The 20,367-nt window shown below is 39.2% G+C and overlaps 1 long non-coding RNA gene across 1 annotated transcript; it reads right to left on the reverse strand.

Annotated features, from left to right (window-relative positions):
* Nucleotides 1-18,563: 18,563 nt before the first annotated feature.
* LOC120725432 lies at nt 18,564-19,976 on the reverse strand. The gene is made up of 2 exons (XR_005694117.1): nt 19,825-19,976; nt 18,564-19,752 (listed from the first exon to the last, which is right to left on the reverse strand). It is a non-coding gene; the product is annotated as an uncharacterized LOC120725432 (long non-coding RNA).
* Nucleotides 19,977-20,367: the final 391 nt, after the last annotated feature.

The following is a 20,367-nucleotide window of genomic DNA, read 5'->3' on the forward strand; positions in this document are numbered from 1 at the left end:
GTGAAGGAAGAGCTAGCTAAACTGTAGCTGGAGATCCGGATCAAGGCACGGTTCCTGGAATTTTATTCAGTTTCTTGAACAATGACATTGCGGGATATGGCTTGGCGGAGGTACGCGCTCTCTGAGGCTCTTCTAGGTTTGTGTTGTTCTTAGAGGATTGGTTTTTTACTCGTAAACTTAAATTAGCCCATCCATCAAAATAAAATCCAACAAAATGAGGCTACAGCACTTCTGTCTGAGATATTAAACCTTCTCTCTTGTCGTCTTTATGAGCTTCTCCATTGTTTTCACAGCAGAGCAGAAAAAAAAGAGACCGATCCACATGAAGTCACGGAGTCAGATCCACCCATGTGTGTTATTACTTCTGCCTGTTGTGTACAGTGAAGCAGCCCAGCCAACAGCCTGCCGCCTCTGATCTCCGTTATGGCGGTCTTGGAGGCCCGTAACCGCATCCTCGCCCCTCTGACGTCAAACCCCGACCGGTTGGTCCACCGTGACCGAACGCGGAGGGGACCGCAGACAAAACAGAGGCGAAAGAAGTCCCAGACCTCGATGTCTTTCACCATCTGTCCTCCTCCACCTCTGAGTCTGGACACAGGTCTCCCAGGGGAGCACAGCCGCCGATGCATTGAGCTCAAGGCGGGCTTGGCAGCCATCTTGTTTTTGCAGCCTCTCCATCTACTGGAGTTTAAACCACATGACCTCAGCTTATAGCTCCACTGAAAACGATAAAACCAGGACCAAAAATGGGCACTGTGGGGTTATAGCTGACGACAACTTAGGCAACATCCCAACAAAATACTGGCCTCCGAGAACTTTGCTCACCTCATGTGAAAACATCACCTGCATGTTGGTGATGATGAGCACCAGGAGGAGAAAGATAACACAGTCCTCTTGGTGTCACCTGTAGACTCGTCTGTTTCCCATATTTGAGCTTTTCCATGCACAATAGAACAAGTATCATCCCATCACTGTTCATTACAATCCACCTACTCTTAACTTGTCACTGCAGCACTGGCGGGTTATAAATCAGTCACAGGATTCAGTGTCTAGTAAACACTGTGCATGTTTTTCCAGGTGTAAAAAAAAGGTTTTGTCTAATAAATCAAACCTACAACAACTTTTCTCAATCACACAGTGATTAGATACTTAGATTAGTATTGGTCTTTCAGGACACATCACTCAGAATTCTGGAATTACATCTAGTCTAACTGAGTTTTTAACACAACAAACCAAATCACACACCTCCTTACCTTTAATCACTTTTTATACATGACACACTCATACACGCTTATGAATGCATAGAAACACTTGAACGTACAGACCGAAGGAGCTAGATATTAAACCGGTGTTGTAGATTTCACATTGTTGAAAATGCAGCAGCAAGACTTCTTACAAGGACCAAGAAAAGCCAACATATTGCTGATTTTAATAACGCAGCTCTGACTTCCCATTTCTTTGAGCTTCTTCTGAGTGCTTTAAAGACCTTCCATCCATCCATTCGCTACCGCTTTTCCTTTTCAGGGTCACGGGGGGCGCTGGAGCCAATCCCAGCTGTCGTAGGGCGAGAGGCAGGGTACACCCTGGACAGGTCGCCAGTCTGTCACAGGGCTAACACACAAGGACAGACAACCATTCATACTCACATTCACACCTAGTGACAATTTGGATTTTCCAATTAACCTATCCCCACAAACTGCATGTCTTTGGACGGTGGGAGGAAGCCGGAGTACCCGGAGGGAACCCACGCAAACACGGGGAGAACATGCAAACTCCACACAGAAAGACCCCGGCCTGATGGTGGAATTGAACTCAGGACCTTCTTGCTGTGAGGCAACAATGCTAACCACCGTGCCACCTGCTTTAAAGACCTTCCCTCTTTTAAATCACTTTTATAGACTTATTTATATCTGTTAGCTTTCTTAAAAGTGTGAGTTTTAATTTTTTTTGTTTATTTTATTAACATTCCAAGACATCCTCCATCAAACTAATGGCTTATATTATAATTTATCATTAGAGTTCGTAGTTTTGGTTTTGGTGCACTCTTATGTATATGATTTGTATTCTTTGTGCTTTCATGGAGCACTTGTGAAACTAGTTTTGATAAGCGTTATACAAACAAACTGCAGTATATTATTCTAGAAACAGAGGCAAGTAGAATGACGAGAGAAAATTACAGTCTGTAGAGACACAAACTTGAATCTTCAAGCAAATGATTCACATGACAGCAACAAACTGTGGCGTGTGAGCCGTACCTATTTAAAAACAATGGAGTTTATTTTAAAAGTTTAAAATAAATCATTCAGTGTGTCTGTAAAGTTTCCACTACACTCATTAAATACTATATTTTGACATGGTCATTGTTATGAAGGTTAGATGTATGAAATGACAGAAGCACAAAGAAAATTCATGTTAATAAAAAAGAAAAACAATGAAACAAACTGCAGAGAATAAAGCGCAGATCTCACTTAAATCCTTTATTTTATTTATTTGTTTTTAAGTCAAATGTTTTCTTATGTTGGCTCATAAATTTTCCACATTTTGAAGTTTTAGAGAGAGCTATCTTTATGTTTAAACAAGGCTCCTTTTTTAAGTGTTTTGGTGTCTAATTAATGGGAATGTGGCAGATTTTGAATGTTCACACTCTATATAAGCCTGCCTCTTCCAGCACATGGATAAAAGAATAAAATCCAATTCTTCAGACTTCTGCAGGAGAGCTTCTCTCATGAATTCAGACTGATGATACATAGCTGCAAATGTCAGAAAATCCTCAGTGGGACTATTTCTTTGCGTGGTTGGACATTCTCCATGAGCGATGGCGTGATGATCTTGGCTATTTTCACATGCCTGCCCCTCGTCTGACACACCAAAGCGTCCCCGAGCTGCTGTAACTCATCTCAGAGGAGATTTATGAGACTGTGCTGTCGGGCCTACGCGCTGCTTTGGAAGCTGAAATTGTTTATGAAGAGTCAGGAAAAGATGCTTTTCTGATCGGAGTTTTACGTTTTAATTCCGTTTTCCTTTTTGCACAGCAGATGTCTTTGTTCAGCTGTAGCTTGAACACGCCGTCTTCTTCCTGGTTCACAAATTTAACAAGTCGGACATGAGTGACCTGTGGAAACAGAGTAACTGGCCTCTGTGGACCCAGTTTCAGGTTCGGCAGGGTGGGTGGTCCGTCCGCATTTCTCCATTACACATCGCTCTACAACGCTTGCAGAAAGATATCTGCAGAGGAGTCCGGCACTAAGGGGAGAGTGAGAGTTAGTGTGAGGGCAGTTTTATGTGGGTTTTGTGGTGTCACCTACGTCTTTTACATTTTAATAATCGTGTTGAATGACTGTACATGTTAAAGCCACGAAGTCAGCTTTGCGAGGAGGGCGTGGTGGATGGATGGGTGTTCAAAAGTGCTGAACTTCAACGCAGAAGAAGAATTCTGATGTGGCACTGTCTGTTTCAAGTTTTTGTTTTTTTGTTGTTTTTTACCCAGCATAGCAACCGCTCAGGTTAAGCTCAGGATACAACAAGTTTGTTGTGAGGCTGCTGTTCCTCTCTGTATGAGCATGATAGTTGGAAAAGTTTTGGGTGTATTCTGATAAAACTTTGTAGGGGTGTAGAGCAGGGTCATGTTAACAATCCATTTAAATTTGGCCGAGGTTTCAATGTCAGCTTTATAATTTGTTGGTCATAAATTGACAAAAAGCCTTATACCTAACTGTGGTGTGCATTATTAACATATAGAAAAGATTTAAAATATGTCACATTTGACCTCTGACCTCTCCTTTGAGGTAAAGATTGATCTGAAGGTCAAACTGATAATAAAGCTATATAGAGCTATTCTTTTAAACAAAATAACTTGTGATCAAACACTTTTTTTCACTTCATATTTATTACTAAACATTTGAATAAACATAATAGAAGCGAAAGGAGCTTCACTGGTCACGTACACAATCATACAGAATACAACATGTAGTGAACTGTGTCGTGTCCGAGCTGTGGACAGGCTGCAGACGTAGCCGCGCCATTCCAGGGTTTGGTGTTTGGCATGGGGGGCCTAGCCAGGACCCTTACGGGATACTGGGAGGGAATTCAACGTGTGACTTTGACTCCAAAGGTGTGTGGTCTTACCACTACACTATTCAGCTGCCTCAAAACAATGAAATGGATGCTACACATGCACTAAATCCTCATAAATAAAAAAACAGTAACAGTACTCAAAACTAAGTGCTGTATACAAAAATGGGTTTCAACTAAAAACTTATTAAACTATGTTTGAAATGAGCAAAGAAAACAAAATGAATATACTGTATACAAATACAACACAAATTAAACACAATTAGAGCATTCATCCACTGCTCTCGCTCAAATTTGAGTCACAGGTTGCCTGAACAGCAGTTTAATTCCACCAAAGCTACATTTTTTGCTCACTGGTCACTTCCTTCAGTATCCAGTCAGGCATGACAGTGACTCAGACAGAGTCTTCTTCACCGTGTCTACCTGAAGTTCAAACTGAGCATCAGAAATATGGAAGAAATATGTTTTAAGTGACTTTTAACATGGCATCGTTGTCAGTACCAGATGAGCTGGTCTCACTATTCCAGAAACTGCTGATGTACTCTGACTTTCACTCACAACTCCCTACAGAGACTTAAAAAGCAAGTGACAGTCCTCTGCTGGCTCTTATATTATGTCGATTAGTCTTCTAAGTCTATATGTTGTCATTCTAATGATAAAATCTGTATTTTTAGGTTTAATTTTTGTGGCCTGTTGAAATCTAGTACTTTGATGTTTCTACCTGGTACAATTTAAGGTTTCAGTGCACTTTTTGTACAGCATCAGCAAAGCCATGCCTCCATGTGTGTTGGAGCTGCTTTCGTCTTGCACCTACAGTATTGGTTCATTAATGAGACAACTTACTTGTTGTTGCACTGGAAACATTCAGTCACAATGATACTGGTACAATGCTTGATCTGATTGGAAATCCCATATTTAACTTGCGCATTCAGGTGTTTCAACCGACAGCAACCAAGACTTTATATTAAATTCATCTGGAATACAAGATTATCAGAAAACCCTCGTATGTGCTGCACCTTCATTTCTGTTTTGTTTTGAGATACCAGCTGCAGTTTTTATTCCCAGTTGCAGAGTAACTGGGAGACATTACATCCACCCACAGGTCCAGTGTTTGGTTACTGTCCTGCTGATTTATGAGATAAATGGCGCCGTGTTTCCGGGCTTCACTCGCCTTTGTAAAACCGGCTACATGCGACGTCAGATCAGAGCGTCAGCGACCTCATCTGCTGTTGATCAGTCGTCTCCTTTAATGTTGGACCACAGGTTTACTGCAGGCCTCCACCCTGCAGAGCCTCAAGGAGTCAAGTTCAACAGGATGCTGCCTGTAAGCAGGTAGAGAGCGTATATATGAAGATATAAAAGTGCAGAAGGGTTAACAAGGCCCGGCTATAAAAGCTGAACCTCACTGCAAGAGTAACAAAAGCAAAGACTTGAAATATGTCCTACATGAACTGTTTGCCATTATGAAATCTGACTTGTATCATTCGCTTCAGTCGTATCAGTGGGTACAGTGTTTAGAATTATACTGAGATGAAATGATGGTGTTTGACCTTTGCAACAACAAAATGTGTAAATGTTTTGTGTTTTACAGGAAGACTCCAATCATGTATTATAGCTACTTTTATGTTGGTTATGTATGTTGATAAGTCAGCCATAATTTTGAGGAGTAAATTAGTAATACAAAGAATTTAAAATAAGTTATTTTGTGTGTAGGCTCTGTTTTGCCATGAGTGCCAAACCCTGTGAGGTTATGAATAGACCTTTCCACCTGTTAAGAGTTGATTAAAGTTCGTTTTCTGTCACCAGACATGATGGAAACGTGAGTGTTGAAAAAGCTGCCGCGAGTCCCACACACATCAGCATTTCTGCAGCTAATCAATCAGTCAACCTTTATTTATACTGCACCTGTCAAACTAATCAAATGCAATTCAAAAAGTAAATAAAAAAATTACGCATGAACACACACACTTAAATGAGAAAATTAAGGGCTGCAAAAATAAAAGATAAGAAATCAATAAAATTGGCAAACAATAAATATTACACGAAAAACTGAATAGTGAAAATGTCAAGTGTTGATAAAACAAAACAGAATAAAGACAAGAAATAAGAAAGGTATACTGAAAACATGTCGGAGCATGGTGGTTAGAAAAAAGCAAAAAAAGAATCAAATGAATACAAATTGTTTGAAATGTTTGAACAAAATAAAGTATATTAAACAAATACATTTATTCAAAAGAAACCTAAGAAAAAATAAAATTAAGAGTTACAAATTAATCATCAATAAGTGAAAAACAGAATAAAGATAGATAAAGATAAAAAGAAATTACTGAAGTGTTTTATAACTATCAAACAAGCAAACAATAAGATTATTTCAAAACTGTCTGTAAACATTGCGTTAATAAATGATAGCATAACATTATTAAACTTATAAAAAATCATTGTTAATATATTTACAGACCAGTTACATTTTTCTTAACATTAACCACTAACAAAAAAAATGTATATAATTTTTCTAACCTAAACATCCGAACAATCAATTGGGCAGGGAGTGAGAACTATAGAAAAGATATGAAAAGGAAGAAAAATGTAAGATGTTTATTAAATGTATAGAAATCTTTATTTATTATAACATTCATTTTTAAATGTTATAATAAATAAACAGTTGAAATACAAGGTAAATACTGAAAACAGTAAAGTTCATCTCGACATGTTCCTCTGACAACCCTCTATAGAAAGCTGCTCCGGCAGTTTGAGCAGATCTGAGGGACCTGAGTGAGAGCTAGTCTGAAGCAGTACAGTGGCTTTTAAAGCCAATCCAGAATCTAACAGGTAGCCCCTTTAAAGGCCCAGTGTAGGTGCAATTTGTGCTCCTCTATTGATGTAAGTCAGCATCCATGCAGCATAATTCTGGATGAATTGCGACTGATTTATTGCACTCTTCAGTAACCCAGAGAGCAGGGCGGGACAGGAGTCTGGCCTCCTGTTATAAAGCGTGTTTCACTCGCTCTGATGCGTGCTATTATAACCTGCAGCAAAGCCACTGCACCGCTTTAGTGCAGGTGAGGAATTTTTACTGTTTTTCCAGACTTTAGATCAAGGTGACAATATTTTCATGCCAAAGAGAGCAGGACGCATTTTGATGTCGTTACCTGAGACGGAGATTTGCTCTGTTCTCACAGATATTACAGACTTTCATATATTTTAATTATTTATTAATTATTTCTTTTTTATATTTTTAAGTTCTGAACGGCAGTTGTTTTACTCGTGATGCTCTACACATATGTAACAAATCTGCACTGGAGCTGGATGAGAACGTGTTTCTTTGCCTTTCAGTGTGATTCCAGCTTTCAGCAGCAGATTCACTGGTCCCGTGTTAAAATGTCAGCTTAAAAGCTGAAACAGAAGCTTAAAAAGCTTCGTTAGGGAGCTGCTTTCTGTTTTGGTGAGTAAAATTATATTTTATTAGTCTGTTGGACAATGGAGTCCAGAAATCAGAAGTTTTTGTTTTGAGTGAGTCCAAAAAGAGATTTCTCTTCTTAAGTGGTTACATATTTACATAGTTACATGGATACACAGAAAGGAGCCCATTGAGGTGTTTTGGGTACGTTCAACTGGGAGGAGACACTGGGGTAGACCCGGGAAGAGGTCTTTGTTGTTTCTTGGAAATGAGCTGACCTCCTCTCAGAAGAGTTGGTGGAGTGGCTGGGAGAGGGAGGCCTGGGCATCTCTGCTTAGACCATAGGTGTCCAACTCCAGGCCTGAAGGGTCAGTGTCCTGCAGGTTTTAGATGTGTCCTTGATCCAACACAGCTGATTTAAATAGCTAAATTGCCTCCTCAACATGTCTTGAAGTTCTCTAGAGGCCTGGTAATGAACTAATCATTTAATTCAGGTGTGTTGACCCAGGGTGATATCTAAAACCTGCAGGACCCTGGCTCTTGAGGCCTGGAGTTGGACACCCCTGGCTTAGACTGCTGCTCCAACACCCACATAAGCGTCAGAAAATGGGTGGATGGATAACCACGTCAACGACACATCAGGGATAGTTTCTGGGTTCGATTCTTGTCCAAATGGACTTTAGCATGCAGACTTTAGGAGTAGTGTCTCTTAAAAGTTGCACAGGTCAGAAAAAGAAGAAGAAGAAAAGGTTTTGTCTTTTGTACAAAGAGACAAGTGGTGGAGGAAATGATCAGATGTTTTCCAGGATCACAAATGTTTCAGCACCTTCAGCCTCTGCATTCATCTCTAAGCATAAGTCTTTTTCTCAGGTTAGCGGCACAGAAACAAATGCCTCTGAAAACAAACGGCTGATGTTAAACAGGAGCCGAGGGACTCTCCACATTAGAAACTCATAAAGAAACTCTCTGACATCTGTTTCATTCCCCACAGTGACTCCTAGAAGGTCACAGGGGGGTCATGAGCACCAGTAGGGGTCACACATTGGGGAAACACCACCAAAAGTATAGACCACCCATCAGAAGGCTGCAGGTTGATGGGAAAACCAGGTTTAAGTGTTAATCTAAACGGTTTTCTATGTGAGGCATTTTTTTTTTAAAATTTTCAGAGTTTGTCATTGAGTACAGGCAGAAGTCAATTTCTTAGATATGTCATTCGATATGTTTGTTACTCCCAGTCTGATTAAACATCAACCAGGATGTTCCAGAACAAGGCTGAGCTACACAGGACCCCACAGGACCTTCAGGATCCGATCCCTTGTCCCTGCACAACAGATTAGAGCTATTTTGGGGCAGCATGATGCCTAAAAGAACATCTGGCAGGTGTTGTGGTTCATCAGTAGTCTCATAAATGTAACAAAACATTTTCTAAAAGCTTTACTAATGTTTTAAACAGGTGTTCCTATCATCATCTATGCTGCCCAACCTCAATCTCAATATTTCCACAAAATTTAAACACATTTTAAGCTAAAAGACTGGAAATAAAAATGCAAACAAATGAATCAATAAAAATCAGGCTTGCTTTATGTTCCTACTGCAATAACAGTAACTTTGTAGCATCACTGCATAAAATCGTTTTTTCTTTTCAGCAGCTGAGCTTTTTATAAAATGTTACATTCAAACCAAACTTGCTGCATTGATAAAATGCAATAAAAATGATAACAAGTATCCTGCCCCAGAGGGCTTGAAAATGTTTATTGATTAGATCTTTTCTCAGTGATTCCAACCCTGACATGTAAAACTGAAAACTTACCATATTATTAACAGTACAAGTTGAATAGCATCATTTTTGCAGAGCTTTCTCAGACTCTTTGATTTTATTTGGAGCAACATTAAAACACACTTATGGCTCTCTGGACCTCCAGAAATCAGAGAAAAAACCTATTTGGGGGTTGAAAAGATCCAAAAGACCATGAACACTGAGAGGAAGGAAGCTGGCATGGCAGGTTTGGATACTGAAAGTGAGAAAGTTCAATTACTTGAAAGACTTTGTAAGTTTAATGCTATAATAAAGAAGAATTTTGAACGGTTTTCTGTGTCAAGCTGATGTAACCTTGATGTAACCTTGAGTAAAACCAAAAATCTTCCATGCAGCTGCCTCCTGATTCTGAATAAACCTAACATCTTATTTTCAATCGTCTCTTACAAGCATGTTTCTTTTCATAATTAAAATAAGGCTCACTGGTTAAACTAAGCTCTTACTGTGGATAACAGGAGTGTGTTTGGTTTCTTGAGGCCATTTTTAGCGATGCGCTGCTTCCTGACCTCGTCTTCCTCTGCTGGGAGCATTTAAACACCGGACACATTGACACGAAGCCCTGTGTGGTCCAGAACTGAGAAGATGTGGGTGAAAGGTTGGGGTTCTCCCAGTGGTGAACAGCTTCATTTTTCTGTTTACTACAACTTTCACAGCTAACTTTACCATGATGTTATGTCTTTATTTAAAAATCCGAACTATACCTTTAAGCTCCCCATTTGTCACTCGACTGCTTTTACTTCCATCGCTCCGGCGTTTTCTCTCTGCACCACCCAGGTGTTTAATCCTTGTATATTTCAATGGACCCACATTCAGATACGGGTTGTTTCATCTTGTGGGTTTTCCATTCAGTCCTTTCAGGGCTGCTGAGGCGGGCGGAAGGGCCACGTGATGTAATCTGCCACGACGTGACCGCAGATCTGTCAGTGCCCAACTCACGGCTTTCTAAACTCCCTGACAAGATCGTTTCATGCAACCTGCAAGGCACATTTACAGATACACTTACAAAAATAAAGGTGCTAACTGGATCCTTGACATAGAGCTATATAGAAGTGGTGTCAAACATCTGGCATGGGGGCCAAACCCTGGCCACCAAAGGGTCCAGTGAGGTCACAAACTACTCCAAATTTTCATTGAAATATATTCTTCATTTTTACTGGTGATGCTAGCCTCACAGCACATTTTATTTTTAATTCAATTCAATTCAATTCAATTTTATTTATATAGCGCCAAATCACAACAAAAGTCGCCTCAAGGCGCTTAGAGCTACACTGAAAAAAAGGGATTGGCCAACTCTTGGATTTACGTAAGCATCTTGCGTGTATTTAACATAAGTGCCTCATGCTTTAAAGTTAAGTGTAACTATATAGTGTAGAAACTACATGATATGCAGAGAGGCTAGATTAAATTGTTCATATCATGTTCGAGTGAAGTAAGTCAATAACTTACTGCGACACCGCACGGGATTTCAGTCTCGCACGCTTTGGATCGTGGTTTCAGGAAGGCATCCATCTCAGTCAAATCGAGCAGCCGCCTCTAAGTAAATTGGGTGGTTGTTGCATTAAAAAAGTCTAACTTGTAATTTAAACACAATAATTTCATGTTTCTATGAATGTAATTAAATCATGAAGAATCTGTACGAAATTCAACAACTTAATTTGTTCTTGTTGAGATGACATGATACAATCTAGTGAGAGTGGTTAGTTGCTGAACTCATGAAATTCACAAGATCGCACGAGATGTCAAACTGCAGGAAAATCACTGGAGTTATAAGAGGCAGACAACTACACACACACCACATGTATGCTATTGCTATTTATTGTGGTTTAACCTGTCAAGGACAAAAACGTACAAAAGAATTCTGCATCAAGCCTTGAAATCATAGCTTTCCTCCTTTCATTAAGTCTGGATTGGTGGCATGGTGGTTAGTGCTGTTGCTTCACGTTAAGAAGGTCCTGGGTTCAAATCCACAATCTGGCTAGGTTGGACTGGGTTCTCTTTGGGTATTCTGGTTTTGTCCCACAGTTAAAAGTCAAGCAGTTGTTAGAGTTAGGTTAATTGGTGATTCTAAATTACCTGTGAATGTAAGTGCAAATGGTGGTTTGTGATAGACTTGTGAGTTGTCCTGCCTTGTAACCTATCACTTCAGGGTTATTTCCCAGCCCCCCTGCACCAGAATAAGGTTAGGAGGATGGTAGCTATTGTAGATCCATTCAATCTTTATGGTAACCAGACTCTAGAATTTGTTGAACATTATGTAATATGAAGACAACATGTAGTATTTAAGTGACCAAGTAGTACTGGGGTAAAAGTTATTGAATAGTGTTGAAATAAAATGACAAAATTGTGAAGGATTAAAATATTCCAAGAGCTCAACATACTTCATCTAAACATGTTTCAATCGTGTTTTATGAACACAAAATGCACATGTTTATTACATATGAAAAAGTTGTGTTGATTTAACTCAATTGTTTAAGTTTCTGCCAAAGCAAAAAATTTGTGTGCAACCAATGTCCACTATTGAATCAAGTAAATCCAACATGGCCTTTTTTCAGTGTAGACAAGTTGTTTAAATCATAAAGATGGAAGATATTGATGATTATTTACAAGAAAAGGGAAAAGAAGACTTTTTTAAAAAGAAGAAACAGTGGAGTACAGGATGCTTTTCTACTCTGGGCGATTTTTTAAAATATTTAGTTATTTACGCTTGAGATCGGTTTGTGACCCGTGGCCTAAAATGAGTTTAAATAAAGAAATATGAGAATAAATAAAGAAAAAGGTTACTTAAAGAGACATTTTCAATAAAGTCCCAGCAAACACTGGCATTTATGTCCCAGGTCATTGATTTTGATTAGTTTTTACAATCCAGTCAAATCATTCCTTATGAAGTAGGAGATATCAATCAAATTATTGCAATAAAGAATTTAAATTTGTTTTTTATTAACACAGACACTGAACATCCTCTACACACACTTGTATCACAGGAGCTGTTAAAGGAATGATGAGCAGCACTTGAGTCATCCATTCAGGATTTTCTAATTCTTATCTCAGTCAATTCACTTCAGTTTGATTCATACAGCATCAAATCACAACAACAGATTTACATTGTAAGGTATTAAACTTACAATGATGCAGAGAAATTGCTGACAAGAGCCAGAGATTCATTATAATTAATGATTAGATGCAGAGTGTTGTCAGAATGTTTGCAGTATTTAATTTAATTTAATTTTGTTCTAATCCATAAAAAGATTTCATAAAACATGTTTTCAACACAATTCCTCTAATGCTGAACTTTGGAGCAAAAACAACAACAAAAAAAGTCAACTAACTGCTGTGGTTCCTAACACTTCCCCTTTGCAATAATCCCACTTACAGTTGATTGTGGAAGCTAGGAAAGAGAAAAACCTCACTCATTGCATCCAGAGTACCAGGCTCAAATTCAGCGAGCTCATTCGAACATTCTTTACAAATGTCTCTAAAGGCAGACTGCATAGGTGTTGAAAACACGTGAATTCAAAGATTAAGAGGTGTGACCTGGTGCTTTTGTCCATGTAATGTATCTGTGCTTGTGTATTAAACCTTGTCATCTAAGCTAGCAAGTCTTACAGTCCTCTTTTTGTCCAAATATGCACAAGCAAACCAACATCATAATAGCTTTAAAATGTCCAAAACCAGTCACAACCTCATTCTGAGTTCATCCAACTTTTATACAAAGTCTGTAGTCACCAGTTTATCACAGAGCTTCACTTACAGTCACTCCTTCTGTAAATCACAGTCAACAATTAACCTGACATCTTCAGAAGCTCGTACAGGTTAAACTGGGCCGACCAAACACTGTTAGACCTGACTGGCTTTGAATGCTTCACTAGAAAGACTATATGCTGATCAGCCACAACGTTCAGAGTCTTAGTCCCTGGTTTCATGTGGCTCTTAATTTGATACTTACCACTCACATAAAGTAAAGACCCCACAAGGGCTGATGGTGCAATATGGCAGCCTCGCTTCTGTCAGTCTGCCCCAGGGCAGCTGTGGCTACAACTGTAGCTTGCCTCCACCAGTGTGTGAATGTGAGAGTGAATGAATAGTGGAATTGTACAGCGCTTTGAGGGCCCCAAAAAGCGCTGTATAAATGCAATCCATTATTATTATTATTATTATTATTATTATTATTATATTAATCCAGCGAAACAATCCAACAATCCAAGGACTCTGTGTGAGCACTTCTACCTTGAAAACCACCTGCTGTTACCACCAGGTGTCGCCCAACCAACAAGGAACAACTCTAAACAGATTTTTACCTTTCCATCTGATTCTTTTGGAGATTATAGATTAGATGAGATTGATAGATGCTGTCTTGTGCTTTGAAATGTGTGTTTTTCTTTTAAAAAAGAAAAAGAAAAACACAAGACACATAAAAGCAAGCCTGCAAACAACACAAAGTCACCACAAAACTGCTCAGTTATGGAACATAAATGAGCATATTTCACTTTCTTTTCCATGGCCTCCAAACCAGCTGCAACATGCCTGGCGAGCATCGGCGCACAGCAGCAGCTCGGCACGCTTCACTGGACCTTTAAAGAGGAAACCTGTGCAGGTGAAAAAAAGTCTTAACTCTCGTTGGAACAGTTGAAAATGTCAGGAACAAGACACAACAATGCACAGTCTCTCAAACTGTACTTATGCTAGTTACTAGTTAAACTGGTGAAATAAAGTTATTACAGCCACAGGTCACAGTTTATGATATGTCAGCAGCATGGCATCTTTAACCAACAGGGGGAAGGTCCGTCACCTCCATTTTACCGTGAAACCCGAGATTTTCATTTAGCCTGAAAAACCGCTTCATCTCCACCTCCTCCTCTCTCCTCAACTATTTTAAAAGCCTTTCGATGTTAACCTAAAGGTCAAATATTGTGAGAGTTTCTGTTGATGTTTCTAAGCCCAGATCCTCCCATTAGATCTAAAGGGGGGATTAACAGATCAGCAGCACAGGTAAAAGATGTGCTGATAGGCAGAGACACCCAGCAACCCACAGCCCAGGTATTCTAACACTGACTTTAGACCGACTTTACCTAAAGAAAGAAAAGGTGCTTCTTTGTTCATAGTTTAGGACAGGGGTGTCAAACTCAAATACACAGTGGGCCAAAATTCAAAACTGGAACAAAGTCGCGGGCTAACGTTAATATTTATTGAAAAAAAAATCTTCCTCCAGATATAAGAATGAATCTTTTCTTATGGACTCAAATAAGTTTTGCTGGAAAACTGAATATGGAACAAGCAAAGCTTAATACTAAACAATATATATATTAGCTGTATAATACCAGTAGGCCAGCTCTAATAGTAATTTGGTTTGGCTTCGCGGGCCAAATGTAATTAGGCTGCGGGCCAAATTTGGCCCGCGGGCCAGAGTTTGACACCTATGGTTTAGGATATAATTCCTGTAAGGTATGTGAATATTCTTCTCCCCATTTATTTACCATATAACTGTGAACTTTGAGAAGCTGTTAAAGGTGTTAAAAGTGCGATTAATTTTTGACAAAAAAGTTAACATAATAAATTTATTAGAATAAAAAAAACTAAAATTTAAGAAATAAATGTATGAATTTATGAATTTTTTTTCAGAAAAAATCTCATAAATCTGGAAAAATCAAGCAGCATAAATAGTAACATCAGTTATAATAGAAATAACACATTTTTTTAATCTCACAAATTTGTGAGCGAAAAAAGTCAAAAATGCATGAGAACAAGTGTAAGCTGTATTGTTTGCGCTAAAGAAAGAGCAACAAAGTGTCAACAATATACAGATACCAAAACCTTCTAAGGATGGCTCGGTTTAATATTCATCTCTGCCTTCCTGCTGGAGACAATAATACTCCATTTGATTGGGCAAGGTACACCCTGGACAGGTCGCCAGTCCTTTACAGGGTCAGCGCCATAGGCTCCATACAAAACTGTGATGTCACTCATTTGTTAGTGAGGTCTCATTATAAAGATTTGAGTGAAGTGTTTTTATTGTCACCGTGTTGGCATTTTTGAAGCGAAACTGAGTGAGAGGTGGATCTGACTGATCTGCACGTACGCATACGGTAGTGACTTGTAGGCCTCTCTAGGCATACCAGGCATCCTCCTCCTTTATGACTCTGTCTGATCCCAAATTGGCACTAAAGACAAAAACAAAGTGGACAAGTGGAGCGATAGATTATTCCAGGTGAGGCCACAGACAGGACTTCCACAGAAATGTCCCAGAGGATTATATACTTGGTGAGTGAGGTGGTTGATTTGGTTTGTCTGTGGATGATAGCTAGAATGGAGCCACTGGTCTGTTTTCACAACCAAGAAAAAACAAACATGTTATATTACAGTAAAGAATTGATTTTGCGAGCACTGAACCATTACTTTATGGCGTGCCAACCAGGTGATGGCTCTATACTGTACAGACTGTATAAAAGCTTCAGGTGTTTGGTTGAAATTATCCATCTGTGCTTCACCAATGCAGCGTTACAGGGCAGGTACACCCTGGACAAGTCGTCAGTAGGGAATTGCAGGGCTATAATAATTGCATTTATATTGTTGTTTTAGCATTCCTACTGTAATCTTCATATATTGCTTGAAAATAATTACATGTCCTCACCCAGTTTTCTCGTCTTGACAGGTTCTTGCCTGCTTTTGGCACTGCATGGATAAAAAATGTGCTGTAGTCAACATTTAACTATCATGAACACGAACACTGACCTCTCAGTCACTGTGTGTCCTTTTGCTGCCTTAGCTAAACCTCAACACAAGGTACAAAATACAAAATAACTGACACACACATGCGATTGATGATTTGAACTCCAGCACTGATATTCCCATAAATTTTTGCAGTCACCAAGGAAAATATTCTGTGTTATACAATGGAAATGTGCAGCATCCTGATGGGTTTTTTTTATTCCGGGGCAACAGACTTCACAGTATTCATATGTACTCAAGAAAACAGTTCAATCGTATGGAAATATTTCTATATTTTGCTGCATTTTTGAAGGTAGTGAGGCTGGTCCCAACCCAAAATTCAATCTCAGCAAAATATCAACCAATCGTTCAACCTTGGTGCTTGGAAAACAAGCACAAAGATACCCACATGGCATTATCTATCACCAGCTGCCATCAGCAACAAATCAAAACGTTCACAGTAACACAAAGACAGGAGAAAAGTGCTGGCCAGAAAAACCTGGGTGGCAGCAGAGAACCACGCTGTGGGAGGGTTCAAGGTGAAAGATGGCACGCCAGCTGGGTGTGAGGAAAAACAGATGACAGTCAGATAGCTAAGATGGATCTGAGATTGCCCATCTGACGCATTTCCTCATCGCTCACAGATTTGTTATGTCTGTCTGTCTGTCAGCACCCTGCTGTACAAGCAGCTATTCATTAGAGATGCTATCAGACTGGAAAAAACAAAAGGTTTTTTTTTTTCAAGAAGGAAGATGTCCAGGTGAGATCTGTGGGAACTCAAAGCTGACTTTGTGTGCCAGTTATGTTTGTGATTTTCCAACGTCAATCATTGCATTATCATGCAATGCTTTGTCTGTAAAAGGGAATGCTTTCTCTTTTGATTTGTTTAAATGTAGTGCCATGTGGCTTTGTTTGGAGAACAGAAATTTGGCAGGTTATTTGTAAAGTAATGGTTTTAAAATGGGTTGGGCAGGCCCTTATAACACGCTTTTCTGCAAAATGTGCAAGCAATCAACTACCAAACGTCATTCAAAGTCAAACATGCATTAAACAAACACTTACTTCTGCACAATGATGTTTGTCAGCCAACATACCCATAGTCAGATAAGAGAACCAATATAAGTTTAATCTAAATAAATAGCGCTGTGATAGACTGGTGACCTGTGTAGCCCCGCCTCTTACCCCAGTGACTGCTGTGATAGGCTCCCTGAACTAGGTAAGTTCATTGATGACTGGATCTCAGTAAGTAGAAATATACCACTTGGATTACATGTTTAATTTGTGTAATTAAATTTGTTTTTAATATATTGGAAAGACTATTATTCCAACTAATAGACTAATATTCCGTTGCTGTCCATAGTTGTGACATCTATGGTTTTATGGATATGTTTGAAATTCAAGGGAGTCACTTCCACTCTAATAAAGATGAAGTGATTTCCTGTGGGCTTTAATAAAGCGTCAGGTTTGGACCAGGTCCAGTCTGGCTCCTGTAGCCTCTCTATACATGTTCATGAGTGCTGTTCAAAACCAGTCAAAAATTGAAGTGCAGCAAGTCTGCACTGACTTTTAGCCACACACTTCTTTCACCCCTTTTAAAAGGTTTCTTCCTGTTAAAAGGGAGTTTTTCCTTCCCACTGTCACCAAAGTGCTTGTTCATAGGGGGTCATATGATTGGTGAGTTTTTGTCTGTATGTATTATTGTAGGGTCTACCTTACAATATAAAGCACCTTGAGGCGACTGTTGTTGTGATTTGGCGCTATATAAATAAAATTTAATTTAATTCAATCTACACCATCCAATTATATATATAAATAAATGAATAAATAAATAAAAGGAAAATGCCTGGTGGTTTTTGCCAGCACATCATCCTTTAACAGAAAATCTTTATTTAAAATCAATGGCTGGTTGAAAAATACAGCGCCTAAATTATTAAATTAATTTATATATATAACAAATAAATAATTAATCTTTTTAATAAATTGAAAATTACCACAACAAAATTTTTAACAGTGAATTTGACTTATTGCAGACTTTTTTAGCATAGGTTTATTGACCATAATTTTGTGTATTATATGGATGACACTACATGCACTTACCAATTAATTTCAGGACTATCTTAGTAAAAAAAAGAAAAATGACTGAAACTGTACAGGCCCATTTACCAGTGAATGATGGACAAAATCCTGGTGCATCCATCTGACAGTGAAATAAATATAAGAAGATGTTGATTCATGTTTCTGTTTACATCTGAGAAATTCAACATGTCCCAAAGCTTGCCAAAGTGTGTCTACCCTCTCTTATTTAGTAAGAGAATTTCCCTCACCAAATAGGAGAAAGGTGTCAAGGTGAAACTGGAACAGAGACTTTGTCATCAAAGGTTGTTTTCTGCTGTAGTAAGATCTTATTACCCATCACTACAACTCCAATTTCAACCTCATTTCATTTGAGCATCATATGCTAGTGTTTTGTCAAGGATGCCAAAAATCTACAGGTGTTTGGGTATGGCATGGTCTTGTCTGCAACAACGACAAAGTCTGCATGAAACTGTCAACCAGTAAACCACAGTTTGTTCCTCATTTAGTTTAGTTTTGACCAGTTAGAATCGATGCAGGACTCGAGCCCCCAAGAGCAAAGGGGGACTGTACAGCTTTAACAGAAAATGCGTTTGCTATACACGGGTCAGCTACGGAAATTTTCATGGGCATGGTCAGTGACTCTATAGTGTGTGGAATATCCTCACACATATTGGAATTTTTTTGTTGTTGTCGTATGCATCGATAAATCTCCACAGCAGTTTCCTAGACCTCATTTTAGTAACAAACTTATTACAGCACGAGGCCTAACACTGAACTGGATAACCGGTTAAGAAAATGGATGAATGGCTGTCCGACAGTAAAGATGAATTAATTCCCTTCACATTGTGCACCAAAGAAAGCTTACCTGTCTGGAATTACAGACATGACAAGAATATTAATGCACAGAAAGGTGAGAGAAGAAACTCAAAGAAAATCACGTAACAAAAGATCTAACACTAAAATAAAAATCTGTTCAGTGAAGGAGAAATCCTCCGCCACCTGAGAGAATAGAGGAGATTCTCCGTCTGACATGCTAAGCCGTCATAATTGATGACTTGACATTCCAAGTGTTGCAACATGAAGCAGACTGTTGTTGTTTTGCAATAATTAGCCCGCGATGGGCTTTGTGAAGGCTACGGTACACTGACAAAGACTGCAGCCAGACAGAAGCAAAGCGTGTGGAGTCGCAAATAGGTATGAAAAGTTCAAAAAGCAAAATTCACGTGCAGTTGCTATCTGCAGTGATGATGTCAGCATTTATGGATGGCATGCCACGCGTGCACATCTACTGAAGACTTTCCACAATCTTCTTAATGACATCTTGATCTTGAAGCTATGGTTAACTTGTAGGATTCATTGGGGAAAAAAACACCCATGAAATGTTTCCACCCACTTCAATTGTGTTCACTATTATTATTTTTTTTAATCTACAGCTTTTGAAAACCATTAAAACATAACTGCCGTATGACGTGTGATGAAAACGTTCTAAGAACAGGCTGTAAAACTAAAGAATTTGGCCAGTCTCTGAGGTCATCTTCCTGTGCACCCCTGCACCATCCTCCATCTTTCAGTAGTTTTGTTTTTGTCCTTGTAATTGTGCTTCTGTGAGGGGTGGTGGATCTCCTCCAGTGTGGCTCCTTCAACTGGATATTCATTTTGAGGAAGAGAATGAAGTTTCGGGGAGGCAAATCTGACAGTGTGAGACAACAGATAATGTGTCACTGGCAACACAGTAAGCAAACTAGAGTTTATCTTGTCTTACTTGTCCGGAGGCAGGTCACGACATGGGGGGAGGCAGATGGTGAGGTCCAGGTGAGTGCTCATTGGTTGTGGGTGCAGAGAGTCCGGTGGGTCCAAGAGGGAAAGGCAGTGAGCGAGGCAGGTGAAGCAGAGAACCAGAATGGCGACGATGATGGCTGCAGGAATGTCTTAAAGACATAAAGACCTGGATGGCCGCTAACTTTCTGCTTCTTAATTCAGATAAAACTGAGGTTATTGTACTCGGCCCTGAAAATCTTAGAAATATGGTATCTAACCAGATTCTTACTCTGGATGGCATTACCTTGGCCTCCAGTAACGCGGTGAGGAACCTTGGAGTCATTTTTGACCAGGACATGTCCTTCAACGCACATATTAAACAAATATGTAAGACTGCTTTCTTCCATTTGCGCAACATCTCTAAAATTAGAAATATCCTTTCTCAGAGTGACGCTGAAAAACTAGTTCATGCATTTATTACTTCCAGGCTGGACTACTGTAATTCATTATTATCAGTATGTCCAAAAAACTCGCTGAAAAGCCTTCA

Source organism: Simochromis diagramma, unplaced genomic scaffold, assembly GCF_900408965.1.
Source record: "Simochromis diagramma unplaced genomic scaffold, fSimDia1.1 OVJJ01000802.1, whole genome shotgun sequence".
In the NCBI taxonomy this organism is placed as follows: Eukaryota; Metazoa; Chordata; class Actinopteri; order Cichliformes; family Cichlidae; genus Simochromis; species Simochromis diagramma.